Source organism: Rhynchophorus ferrugineus, unplaced genomic scaffold (assembly GCF_030347505.1).
Source record: "Rhynchophorus ferrugineus isolate W39M unplaced genomic scaffold, kcgeb_rfMv2 rfM9, whole genome shotgun sequence".
Lineage (NCBI taxonomy): Eukaryota > Metazoa > Arthropoda > Insecta > Coleoptera > Curculionidae > Rhynchophorus > Rhynchophorus ferrugineus.
In genome coordinates, this window is record NW_027472588.1 from 4,273,025 (window position 1) to 4,286,084 (window position 13,060).

At 33.9% G+C, this 13,060-nt stretch overlaps 1 non-coding gene across 1 annotated transcript; it reads right to left on the bottom strand.

The window, feature by feature from the left end:
• Window positions 1–1,517: 1,517 nt before the first annotated feature.
• Window positions 1,518–1,590, bottom strand: TRNAR-UCG (transfer RNA arginine (anticodon UCG)). The gene has a single exon. It is a non-coding gene; the product is annotated as a tRNA-Arg (tRNA).
• Between the last annotated feature and the right edge of the window lie 11,470 nt (window positions 1,591–13,060).

The window sequence follows — 13,060 nt, forward strand, 5'->3', positions numbered from 1 at the left end:
GGCCTCTGACATAATCCCCGACGAACTATTCGGTTTCCGTGCCAAACACTCAAGCCTCAATCAACCTGCTTGAGTCGTAGCAACAATCAGGCACCTATAGAAGGTCGCAAAGCTGGAGCCATCTTCCTAGACGTATTCAAAACTTTCGATCAAGTATAGCACAACGGTCTAATTTTTAAAGCAAAACAACTAGGTCTACCTGATGACCTAATTTTTTTTGATCCACTCATACTTGGAAAGTAGATCCTTTCAAGCAAAGATTTCGGCTCCGCTCGAAAACAAATATCTGCTGTAGTCCCGCGAGGTGCTTCACTAGCTCTAGTCCTGTACTTCAAACTGTACATGGCTGATGTTCTACTTCCCAAGAAATCACATCCAACATTTTATGCAGACGAAGTCCAACGGAACCAGGCGATTGCGTGATATAAATTCTGGCGACCTCAAATTAACCCAAGCGAAACTGCACCGTAAGAAGCATACCACCTCCAAATTGCAAAAGTCCCTATCCACTAGCTCCAGAAAGTATCATACATTGGTCTTCAAGTAGATCACAGATTCCAATGGTTGCAAAGATAATGGCGTGTACAGCATAATATTTCCACTCCTCTGCAGAAAAATCAAATTCCCAATCCCCAGAAGACGACTCTGTACAATATGCTGATCCGTCCAGTCTGTCTCTACAGAGCACAGGTTTGGTACCTGTACTCCAAGTATACTAATCCAAAAAAAAGAATCAAGCACCGCGTTCGTGAAAAGCTTCACGAACATGGTCAGTATGACGTTCTCCCTTAGCACTTTAGAACGCGATAACAATCTGATTAAATCCCTATCTATCCATAGACCTTGGTAGTTAAACCCAATACGACAATCCCAGTCGTAACCCAGGGTCTCTGTCGCTCACAAAATCTTACTATCCTGAACCCGAAGCAACATCAACAAAAAACCATCTGGTACTAGCTGGTCAACTTGGAAAAAAAAAACAAGTCGACGGTCTTTCCTTTATCCGTGCTCCCTAGAGCGTCAACTACAACGTCAATAATCAAATGAATTATAAATAATTCCGTTAGTTTTAATGAAAGTGATGTAGTTACAAATACAACTGAAGACATTTTAAAAAGGTTTTTCGAAAAGTTGCCATTGAATTAAATATCTGATACTTGAAGGCGTGAATTATCATATGATATCACAAAGAATCTCAAAAACTTACGTTTTACAGTAAGTAAGACATTTAGTACCTCCTATCTATCAAAGCAGCCCAAAGGACTTTCCATAATAAACAATTTCTCTAACTTGTATCAGTATACGTCTATAGAAAATTAATAAACTAACTTTGATTTCTGGGACATAGATTCTTGGATAATATCAAATATAAAATCCATATCATTATATTACAATTTTAAATTTTAAAATTTTAATTAGTGATAATAAATTAAAATACTAGTTAAAATAAAACAATTAAATAACACAGTCACAAATATAGTAACAGTTCAACGATGTTTAAAAATAAAAAGTTAAATCGACCGTGACAGGACTCGAACCTGCAATCTTCGGATCCGAAGTCCGACGCCTTATCCATTAGGCCACACGGTCTGTGCATGTTATTTTATGCTATACTATAATATTACTCGGTATAACATATAATGTGTTTTGTTTTTGAATAATTATAAATTTGTTGAGTTGTTTATTCATTTAAATATTTTAAAAAATTATTCAGCTAGATGGATCCGACGTCGTTCCTTACAGATATTTGTAATATTTTTAAGATATATGTAGTGAATTATATTTTACCGATTAATGAAATATTAGTACAGGAAGTTTTGTCTCCATGATTGTTTTGAGCATAATAATTTTGTCTTTTTAATATTTCAAATACCCTGCGTAGAAGAACATGCCCACCAGTGAACATCAATCATCGTCAACTCGCCCAAGCAGAGCATGTTAAATATCTTGGTATGCATTTAGATCGACGCCTAACCTGGAAGAAGCACATACTCTCTAAACGGAAATAACTGGGACTAAAATTATATCAAATGTATTGGCTCATTGGGCGCAAATCCAAGTTATCATTAGATAACAAGGTATTGCTGTATGAGTCTATACTCAAGCCCATTTGGACATATGGAATTCAACTATGGGGTACCGCTAGCAAATCTAATATATTCATCATTCAACGGTTCCAAAATAAGGTATTGCGTGCCATTGTTGATGCTCCGTACTATATTTCAAATAAAGTGATACAACGCGATATTCCTCTAGAACCTATAACGAGTGTAATTCAACGTGTTTGTGTGAAGTACTTCGAAAGAGTGTCAGTGCATCCCAATGTACTCGCTAATCAGCTAAATATGCGACGTGATAGTGAAGTGTGTAGACTAAAACGTTTAACACCACTTGATCTGATTACTGGACATATGTAGACTTTAGAATAAGCATTAGAATAAGACTAATTAATTAAGATAATATTTTATACAGAAGATTGCTTAATGAAGTGATTTTCTACATGCCATGTATATATAATATAGTCAGAAGAAATACTTATTGCCAATAGGGCAGATTGTGGACTCACGAAGAACAATAAAAAAAAATATTTCAAATAAATAAATTATCTTCAATGTTTAATAAATTATATGATCTAATCGTTGTTTGACAATAGTGGTCATAAATTTTAATCAGATTTCAATATTTATATTTTTAACGTACCTTTAATTAAGTACTAAACTTTACTAAACATTTAAAATTAAGTACCAATTTTAAAAGTTTATTAAAAATTATATTTAATTTATATTGAAAAAATATCGAAAAATACCGTCTAAAAAATATTGCCAAAATATATCGATATATCGATATTTTTTCGGCATCACTACCCAATGGTACATCTGCTGTAGACTAGGCTTCCTCTTGTTTGACCCCAAAAATTCTGACTCTAGTGTAATCTTCCAATAGTTCAGTATATTGTATGTAGGTGTGACATTATGATATTTTACAACAAAATATATCGATATTTTTAAGAAAAAATAAAGATTGTGAAATATTAACCTAAAAAAATATATATTTTTTCTAAATCTCTTAAAAAATAGTAATCTTTTTGATTAATTTTTAAAAATAAGTAACAATTTTATGTTCTTAATTTCTGGGATATTATTCCATAAAATATTAATGAATAAAAAAAGGAAGTCTACTGACGTTCGAAGAGGCTAAGTACGGCGGCAACCTGAGATTTAGAACATTTATAGAGTAGATCCCACAATGACTCCGGATATTTCCTCATTCAAAACAGAGAAATAAGCGTAAAAATCTCTCACGAAAATAACTTTGAATATCTTGTACTTAATACTTTTTGGCAGTATTTTACCAAACAATTTTTATATAACTAGCAGCGAACTAGATCCGACTTGTTCTACAGGTTTGTTAGATTTTTTAAGTATAATTATTTAAGCAACCTTAAAACATTCCGGAACATGCTTCTGTCTCAAACAGACATTAAATATGTATGCCAACATGATGATTGTTTTTCGTGGCAGCTCTTTCATTAACCCAGGTATAATCTATTAATAAATACATTTTTTTATTAATATCCTAGAAGGTTAACGATCTGCTAGTGGGAAATAAGTATTATTATATGATGTCAGTTATGTAATATAACTGTCCTAATATGTAGTAGATCTAGTCTAAATCTTATTCTAGATACTATTCTAACTTATTTCAAAGTCTATCCTAACTTATTCTAAAAACTGTTCTAGCTTATTCTAGACATTATTAAATCTCACTCTATGTGTCTATTAATCAGTTCGTATGGCAGTTTGCGTTGGAGCCTACGCACTTCACTGTCATCGCACACATTTAACTGTTTGGCGAGTGAATTGGGATGCACTAATAGTCTTTCAGAGTACTTCGTACTAACACTCCGAATCACACTCGTTATGGGTTCTATGGGGATATCGCGCTGAATCAGTTTGTTAGACACGTAATATGGGGCATCGACGATGACTTTCATCACTTTATTCTAGAACCTCTATAGGATATTACTATTATAGGATTACTACTTTTCCTATGTGCTTGGATTAATTAGCAAGCAAGACGAGTACGAGAAAATACATCAGTATATATTCCTCAATTATAAAATTATAATTATTTATTAATTATTAACTTATAGCTATAGTTTACACTAATAATACACACTAAATGTTCACACAAGTTCGTATGGTTTTGTTCGTTTCAGTCTCCTGACATGCTGTGCGCTGTCCAGCAGTTGTATTGCTTCCACGTTAGAATGATTTAGTAATCTTCTTTCGTGTTTCAAGGCGAAATTCTGCACAACTTCGCAAATCCATTTGATTTCCAGGTCATCGGGCAGTTCTTCATTGGTTACATAACGATAGGCATTGGTAATCAATCGAAGAATCTTGTTTTGACAGCGCTGTATGACTAACTGATTTGAATATTTAGTGCAACCCCATATTTGCACCCCATAGGTCCAAATTGGCTTTATAATTGTATTATAGATCAACCTCTTTAATTTTAGATCAAGTTGGGAGTATCTTCCGACTAACCAGTATAGTTGTTTTATTTTGGTTCTAATGTGTTTTGCTTTTTGTCTAACGTGATGCTTCCAGACAGATTTGGAGCTATTAAGTTGAATTTTCCAATCTTTTGTCCATTTGTAGATTTTGTTGTATATATATATATATATATATATATATATATTAGATTCACTGCCACTTGCACTTTTTCTATTGCCCTAAGCAGAGATATATCTTTTACAGCAAAACCTTGTTATCTAATGATAATTTAGATTTACGCACTATCAGCCAGTACCGTAAGCCCAAGCTCTTTGCCTTTTGTGACTATAATTTTCCATGTCAAATGTCTATCGAAATGCATTCCCAGATATTTAACATTGTCTGCTTGCGGAAGTTTATAATTATTGAATTCTACTGACGGATATGTTCTTCTACAAAAGATAAATGTCACATGGTTAGATTTTGTCTCGTTTGCTTTGATACGCCACGTGTTCACAATCACAATTCGACTTTGTTAAGATGAAGTTGGAGGTTTCTTGTGGCTGATATTGGATACTCATATGATGATAAAACCGCTGTATCGTCAGCACATGTTGCAACAGTAGTGTTTCTTCAAGTGGGTAGGTCAGATATACAATAGATATAACAATGGGCCAAGACCACAGCCCTGCGGAACATCCGAATATATTGGGTGTAGGTCAGTGTATTCGTGACCCTCTTTGACAACAAAATATCTGTCTGTAAGGTACGATTTCAGCAGTTAACATGCAGCATGCCACACCTTGTTAAAGGCATGAGAAATATTGAGACATGCAGCAGAGCAATATTTTTTATCGTTTAAGTTTTTATTAATTTGGTTGAATGATCTATGTATTTGTTCTATTGTTCCGTGTTTATTACGGAAGTCAAATTGATGGTCTGGAATAATATTTCTCTCCTCTGTGATTATTCCGAGTCTCTTAATGTGTAATTTCTCGAATAGCTTAGAATAGATCACAGCTAAAGAGCTTATAGGACGATAAGAGGAAACGTCTGATTTTTCCCAGGTTTTTTCCAGCCACTTTCCAAGTACTAGGAAGGTAATTAAGTCTTAGCATGGCATTAAATATGAATATTATTAATATGATTCACTTTCATGACAGCTCTTTTAAGATTCTTTCAGTGATTAAGTCAAAATCAGGAGCTTTCTTGGAATTTTTATATGTATTGTTTGTTTAACTTCCTTAACAGTAGATTTCTCATGTCGCAGATCCATTTGAAACTGAGTGTTAAGAAAGTCAACTATGTTATTTTCTTCTGTTGTGAAAATTTCAGGCGGGTACGGATTATATATTGTTTTTAAGTGTCTAGAGAAAACTTCCGCTTTATCTTTATCATTCCTAGCCTAGGAAGGTACAAAGAAAATGTTTATTTTCAGAAATATATCATAATAAACGAAGATCTGACTCGCCAATGATTATTAACCCTAACGAAAATGGAACATCACTCCAGTTTATTGTTTCTTAACGTTTCTTGATTCACCATTGCTGACAATCAACCAGAGGGAAAACGACTGTAACGTTATTGTTAAGGGTCGGCCGACGTTCGAATTAGCTAAATACGGCAACAGGGGATTTGAACCATTTATAGAGTAGATCCTGCAACGACTCCAGATACTCCCTCATTCGAAACAGAGAAATAAACGCGAAAACCTCTCACGAAAATTGGCAACAAACAGCCGGCGACCTATCCGCGACAATCCCCGCGAGTCCGGCTGCGGGAGGACGACGCGAGGCGGGGGGAGTACTGCCGGGGACCTGGAGGGCGATGGGGTGGCTATGGCGCGTACGTCACCGGGAGAACGGCGCGCGGAAGTCCATTGTCTGCCCTGTTTTAATTTCCAACATAATAAAAACACATGGGAAAACAGTGGATGCCATTTTACTGATTAACTGGGGAAGCTGGTCGGACCTTTTGTGCACTTTTGTTCGCATCCAGATTGTTTTTTTTTATTGTGTTCCCGTTCGCTCTGTTTCCTTCTGTCCCGCTCTACCTCCCTGCCCCTTCCCCCACCCCGTCGTTCTCGCCTTCGTCATTCGGGGGGATCGAGCGGCAGGGCTGAAATTTTAATTGGATTTAGACATTTTTTCCACCTGTTTCTTCCGAATCCGAATTTAGAGTACTGGTAACGATGATCTAGATAATCGGAATATGGATTTTCCATCGATTTCCGGCTTTTCTTTTATTATTCTTTTTACGTAGTGTGAAGTGAAAGAATTTTAATCCATTCACTTTTGTTTTTTAAAATCTTTATCTCACTGCTATTTATATTCATCGTCTCCTTTTTATGATTTTATATATTTATCCTCCTCAATTTGTCTACATTTGGAAGACCTTTAATGATCGATAATATTGACATTTAATGTTAATTTATAATTCTTTTTGTCGCCCTTACATTTTCAACAATCTGCTCAATAGACAATAGGTATTTCTTATGTTAACTATTAAATTCATGATACGTAGAAAATCACTACAGTCATTAATTGTATAAAATATCTCGCCCTGAGACCTATATGTTATATAATGTTACGTGTTCTGTCCTGACCTACCTCCCTGCCCTTTTCCATCATTCTCGCTGTCGCCATTCGAGGGGATGAAGCAGAAAGCCTACTGTTATGTTTACTTGCATTAATATACAAGCAAGGCAAGTACGGGATTAATACATCAGTATGTATTTTCCAAATAAAAATTAATTAAATATAAAACTAAACTAGCACTTTGTTTTTCTTCAAATGCGGCCGGTTTTCGGCGATTTCGTCCTTCGAACGATCCAAGATCGCTATGTAATAGTCGCCGTTGATGGTCTTTCCTCTTTCAAAGTAGTCAATGAAAATTATTCCAAGTGCATCCCAAAATACAGAGACCATAACTTTGCCAGCCGAATATTTACAAATATTCGTGAATGATATGATGTACATGTTCAGTGTTTTTCATCTTTAGAGTGTCTGCTATTTCATTCAGTTTCAGTTTACGGTCATTCAGAATCATTTTGTGGATTTTTTACTGTTTTCGGCTGTAACAAACTCTTTTGGACGTCCACTACGTTCACCGTCTTTGGTGCCCATTTCACCACGTCTAAACTTAGCATACCAATCCTTGATGGTTGATTTTGCTGGGGCAGTGTCCGGAAACTCGGCATCAAGCCAAATTTTTGCTTCAACTGTATTTTTTCCCTTCAAAAAGCAATATTTCATCAACACGCGAAATTCCATTTTATCCATTTTTTCACAATAACAATAGTTTTCACACTCAAATTGCTATAATCCACAAAGTAATGATCCGACAGCTGTCAAATTTATACACGCATCTTTTGAGGGTTAGGGCTAACTAAAAAACATATGGATTTAATTCTAGTAGCGTCATCTACGTCGGGGACTTTTCAATTTACCTGTTATACTATTGATCTATTAACTACAAGAACCGCCACTGTGGTAACCTATGCAGATCACATGGTAAATTTAGGATCAGTCTAAGTAATGTAATATCTAAATAAAATATAACTCTGGCTGAAAATATTGTGAGCTTTGATATGAAACAAAAGCTACCCATGCATCTTTTACCATTCGAAAATGAACTTAACCACCGATATCCAATATCAATATTTTCCGACTCTCAACATATTTTACACAGGAAATCACTTAACCAAGTGATAATAGTTTATAACAGATTATTGGACGCGAAACTACGACACAATAGGTAAAAATAAAAAATAAGCTATAAACATTTAATACAATCCTATGAAAATATAAGGTTCCTGTCTTTCAGGACTGTTACTAATTCAAAATGATACTGTCAAAATTATTTTACACAATTAAAAACAACTCTCACGCCCTTTTAACGACTGACTGCTCTTCACAGGTGACTGAGTCATTCGACTTTCCGTACAAATCAGTCGAATAAAAACACGAACACTAAGAACGTTTTAATTTGGCCGAGTGGCGGAGACAGGAGAAAAAAGGCCAGCCAGCTAGCGTTCGAAAATATTTTCAGATGTAATAAAGAAAATATAAGCCGACGACAGGAACCATTCTCCAATCATATCCGCTATTATGTCCCGTTCTGAAAATCAACACAAAGCCATTTTTTAAAAAGGCTGACTCAAAGAAGCTGATAATGCCGAAGAGCCGCGACACAAAACAACCACGTTATTACTTTTTGTTGTTATTTTCTTAGGAGGGCCTCTCAAATCCCATCAGAAAAGATTCAGGAGTTGTGTGAAAATGGGGCCCACAATACTAGATTTAAAATTGTCATTATAGAAGCCACATTCTTAATACTATCAAAATAGGGGCGCTCTTTATAAAAAGACGAAGAATGGAAATCTAAACAGGACGCCCTACCGGAGAAAAAGACGGAAGAGCAAACAAACGAGGAGAGAAAGAGCTACAGTCGATGCCACAGTGAAGGTGCTTTTTAAAATTAATCGATGGCAGATTGAATTTATTTAGGATAATTAATCGTTTATTATTATGTTTTTAGTTTCGATTTTAGTTAATTGTGATGGTGAACACCATCTGATTTTAATTAAGATAACAGGTCAATTGAAAAATCCCCGGACGGCCATAATAAAACACATTTTTTTGCCAAAATTAGTTTTTTTCATTCAACATAATTCCCTTCGAGGGTGATACACTGATTATAGCGACCCTCCAACTTTTCGATACCATTTTTGTAGTACGACTTGTCCTTTGTTTCAAAATAGGCCTCAGTTTCGTCGATCACCTATTCATTCGATGAAAATTTCTTCCCGGCGAGCATTCTTTTGAGATCTGAGAACAGGAAATAGTCGCTGGCGGCCAGATCTCGAGAGTACGGTGGGTGAGGAAGCAATTCGAAGACCAATTCATGGATTTTTGACACGATGCATTATCTTGGTGAAGCGGCACTTTCTTTTTCTTCAAATGCGGTCGTTTTTGGGCGATTTCTTCCTTAAAACGGTCCAATAACGCTATGTAATAGTTCCTGTTGATGGTCCTTCCTTTTCAAGGTGTGTTCAGATTAAAAGTGTTATAACAACTTTTTTGACAATATTCACAAATTGATTATTTATCTATTACTGTCTACTATTTATAATCAAAATATGGTCAGTACAAGTAAATAAGCAATAAGCACAAATAAACTATAAACAACAAAATATTTAACCTTGCAAAATCGAGCTCCTACTACTTTCAAACCGAAAATAACCGATATTAGATTTTATCATTCAATTTTTCATAAATGGTAACGTCACGAAATCAGATGGAAACTATCGAAGTTTACCAAATACTAGTTAGGGTTCTCCAGAAATAGTCACTACTATCGAAAATCCGAAAGTTGATCAATAATTGGATCTCCATGATGCCATAATAATTGGAAAATGTTGTAGAAAATGATGGAAAATGTTTCTGTTAACGTATATTATACAATTTTTCTCAATACATTCCCTTTTAAAGTGAAAACATAATCAGAATACATTTACGGTATATCCAAAGTTGGTGTAAACATACGTCATTTCAATTTATGATATTAAAACGGTGCAATGTTGCCACATCAACTCTGAGTTATAGCTTATTTTGTCTTTGACCTATAACAACATTCTAATCTAAATAAAATATTGAAACAAAAGTGTTATCAAATATAATTTATTTTAACACTATAGTACATCTAAAGATTAGAGTTAATTATACAACCACAATAGTTTATAGGTTAGAGTTATAAACTCTTATCACTCATATTTTGAAGAATTTTGCATACGTCTGACAACTGGACGCCTTTCGACTCATTCGTTTACGTGTACGAACTAATCAGACACCACTGTGTCTCTTTTTAGCTAGAATAAAATGAGAAGGGAAAATATTGCCTGATTCTAGAACGAATTTACAAATTGCGGCAGGCAATACTTTTAATATTTTGATGACGTATGTTCACAGCAACTTTGGATAGGCCCTACGCATTTAAACACATAATTTTTTTAAAACATGTGATTAAAACATCATACGCAGCTTGTCTCATCCCATTTCTACAATGACCCACCCTTATTGAAAAGCCCTATGACAACAGTACGATTAATACTTGTTGAAGTTGCTCTAAACTTTCGAAACATCGAGAAAAACTTGTTCCTTCCCATAACGAAGGCGTAAATTAATTTTTCACGTACCGTAAATTATACGCGGCTCTTTAAAAGCGTCATTTTCACAGTCGAACGGCCATAGCTCCCGACTATGGCAACGCGTGAGAGACCGCGTCCCGAACTGATAATAAACAAATCGAAACTTATTTGTTCAGGTGTCATTAAAGCGTCTTTTGTCGCCCTAACAATGTAATTAAAGTCAACGCACTCTCGATCCGCGGAGGCTCGTTACCGGCATTTTAATTAAAAGCTGAAAATGAAGTGTGACTTTCGATTTTCGTCACAGTCGGGACACCATTCAGCCCGGGACCGTGTGGGCGGGAGCGTTATCCCCACGGGGAACGAGGGACGAGAGAGGTAATTGGGTAGTACGACTAGGCACGAATTGATTTTTTCATATATATATGGACTTTATTATTTTTACAACGCTTCACTCCAACCTAGCACTCATTCTTACTCACGCTCACTTTATTTCTTGCCCTAATACTATTAATTTTAAATATAACTAAGTGCCGCCCTCTATGACCCAATAAAATAAAAAGAGAATAAGACTTTCATTGAGTTAAATTACTAAAAGTTATTGTTAACGATAACAACAATTCTATATCGTTCGATTATAAGAGGAAATACTAAAAAATAACAAATTTAACGAAAAGAGCACAGCCCCATCTCTAGACAAATGCCTGATACAGAAGTAAAAAAAGGTGAAGGCGCTTGGAATTTCTCGAAATTAACGTAGTTACAAGGTAGTAAACGGCACGGAAACTAAATAAACGCGAAGCTGTATAATAACAGGCAAGTATCGTTGCTCCATAATTTATAACAACAAGTTTTTAAGCCTGAAAATTATATTTTAATTAATGTTAATTCGGTAGAATTGCTTTTTATATGGCGAAGGTAAATTATATTATTTTTAATAATTATCCAATCATTTTTTTTTTAATATCAGGCAATTATATGTTCTTACAATTCAAATAAAATAGAATTACACTAGAATAAAATAAACTCTGGTATTGATTTTTTATATATAAGAATTTTTAGGAATCTGTAAAACATTACTACAGATTCCTGTAATATTGTAAATTTGATTTCATTTTTATTGATTCTGAATACAGTTTCCTGTAAAAGTAGATATTCTAAAATTTTCTAAATAAGAAGAAATCTTCTTGTATTAAAATAGTGAAAAAATTAGAATAAAAATTTGTGAAATAGAGATAAAAGTCAAGCATTTTATTCAGGCTTTGATTTAAAATTATATAATGAAAATGATATTTGTTTATATGTTTTGTATCGTATAGATTTTATATTTAATTCATTAGCAGTACAGCAGCAGTAAAGTAAATTACAATATAATGTCAGTTGTTGGCCTTCAACTAATTGTATACATTGTCATCATATTACATCAACTATTGGAATTATATCGAGTTATAATTTTTAAAGGATAATAAATTTAAAAAAAACAGAGTATACTAGAGTCATAACAAATCTATTGCAAATCTCGTTAATTTGACACAAAGAACTATTCTTTACAAACAGTAAAAGTTCTAAACATGAAGTTCTGTTTCAAATTTACAAAAAAATTATGTAGTACCCTGCAGAAAGTGCCAGTACCTGTACACTGGTACTTTCTTTGCGATATTTTTGCTCAATTTCAACTAAGATTTGATTTTTAACACTTTTTCCAGGATATGAAGGTCACCATTCTATATTTAGTAAATATGATGGAGAAAAAAAAACATAAACCATTATTTATGGTATATATCAAATATTTTTTGAAATATAAAAATTTAAGTCTAAAGAAAAGCGACGTAACCATCTTATTTAGCATCAAATTTTACATTGGTAGTAATATTTTGAACTAAATATTGCTGTTTGAAGTGAAGTTATAAGGAAAAGTTTGAAAATTACCAAAAATTGTAATTTATGCAGAATGTATGTAAAAAAATTTCTGGCTTCCAAATGAGATAAAACTATTAAATTTTACAAACGTTATGATGAAGAAAACGAGAATAACATTATTTTTCATGTAATTATTTCATGTATCAACAAAAATTATAAAAAACTTAATATTTCCTTCTGCTCCCGTTACATACAATAAATATGAATAGATATCAAACACCAGAAAGTGCGCAAACGTTCTTATATTTGATGCTTTTTATTCGACTAACTCAGCATTCTACATATATTCAAGTACATGGCTGGATAAACAACGTTATTTTTCATTATAATTACCCTCAATCATTTTGTGAAGTTAATACAGGACGATTCCTTAATTCCTCTGTAATACCTACATGATACCACAGATTCCAAAAAACGTTCCGTAATATCTGAATTCTTTAATTCCATGCACAATAAGAAATAATTGGCATAATGATTCATTGTGTAATACAAT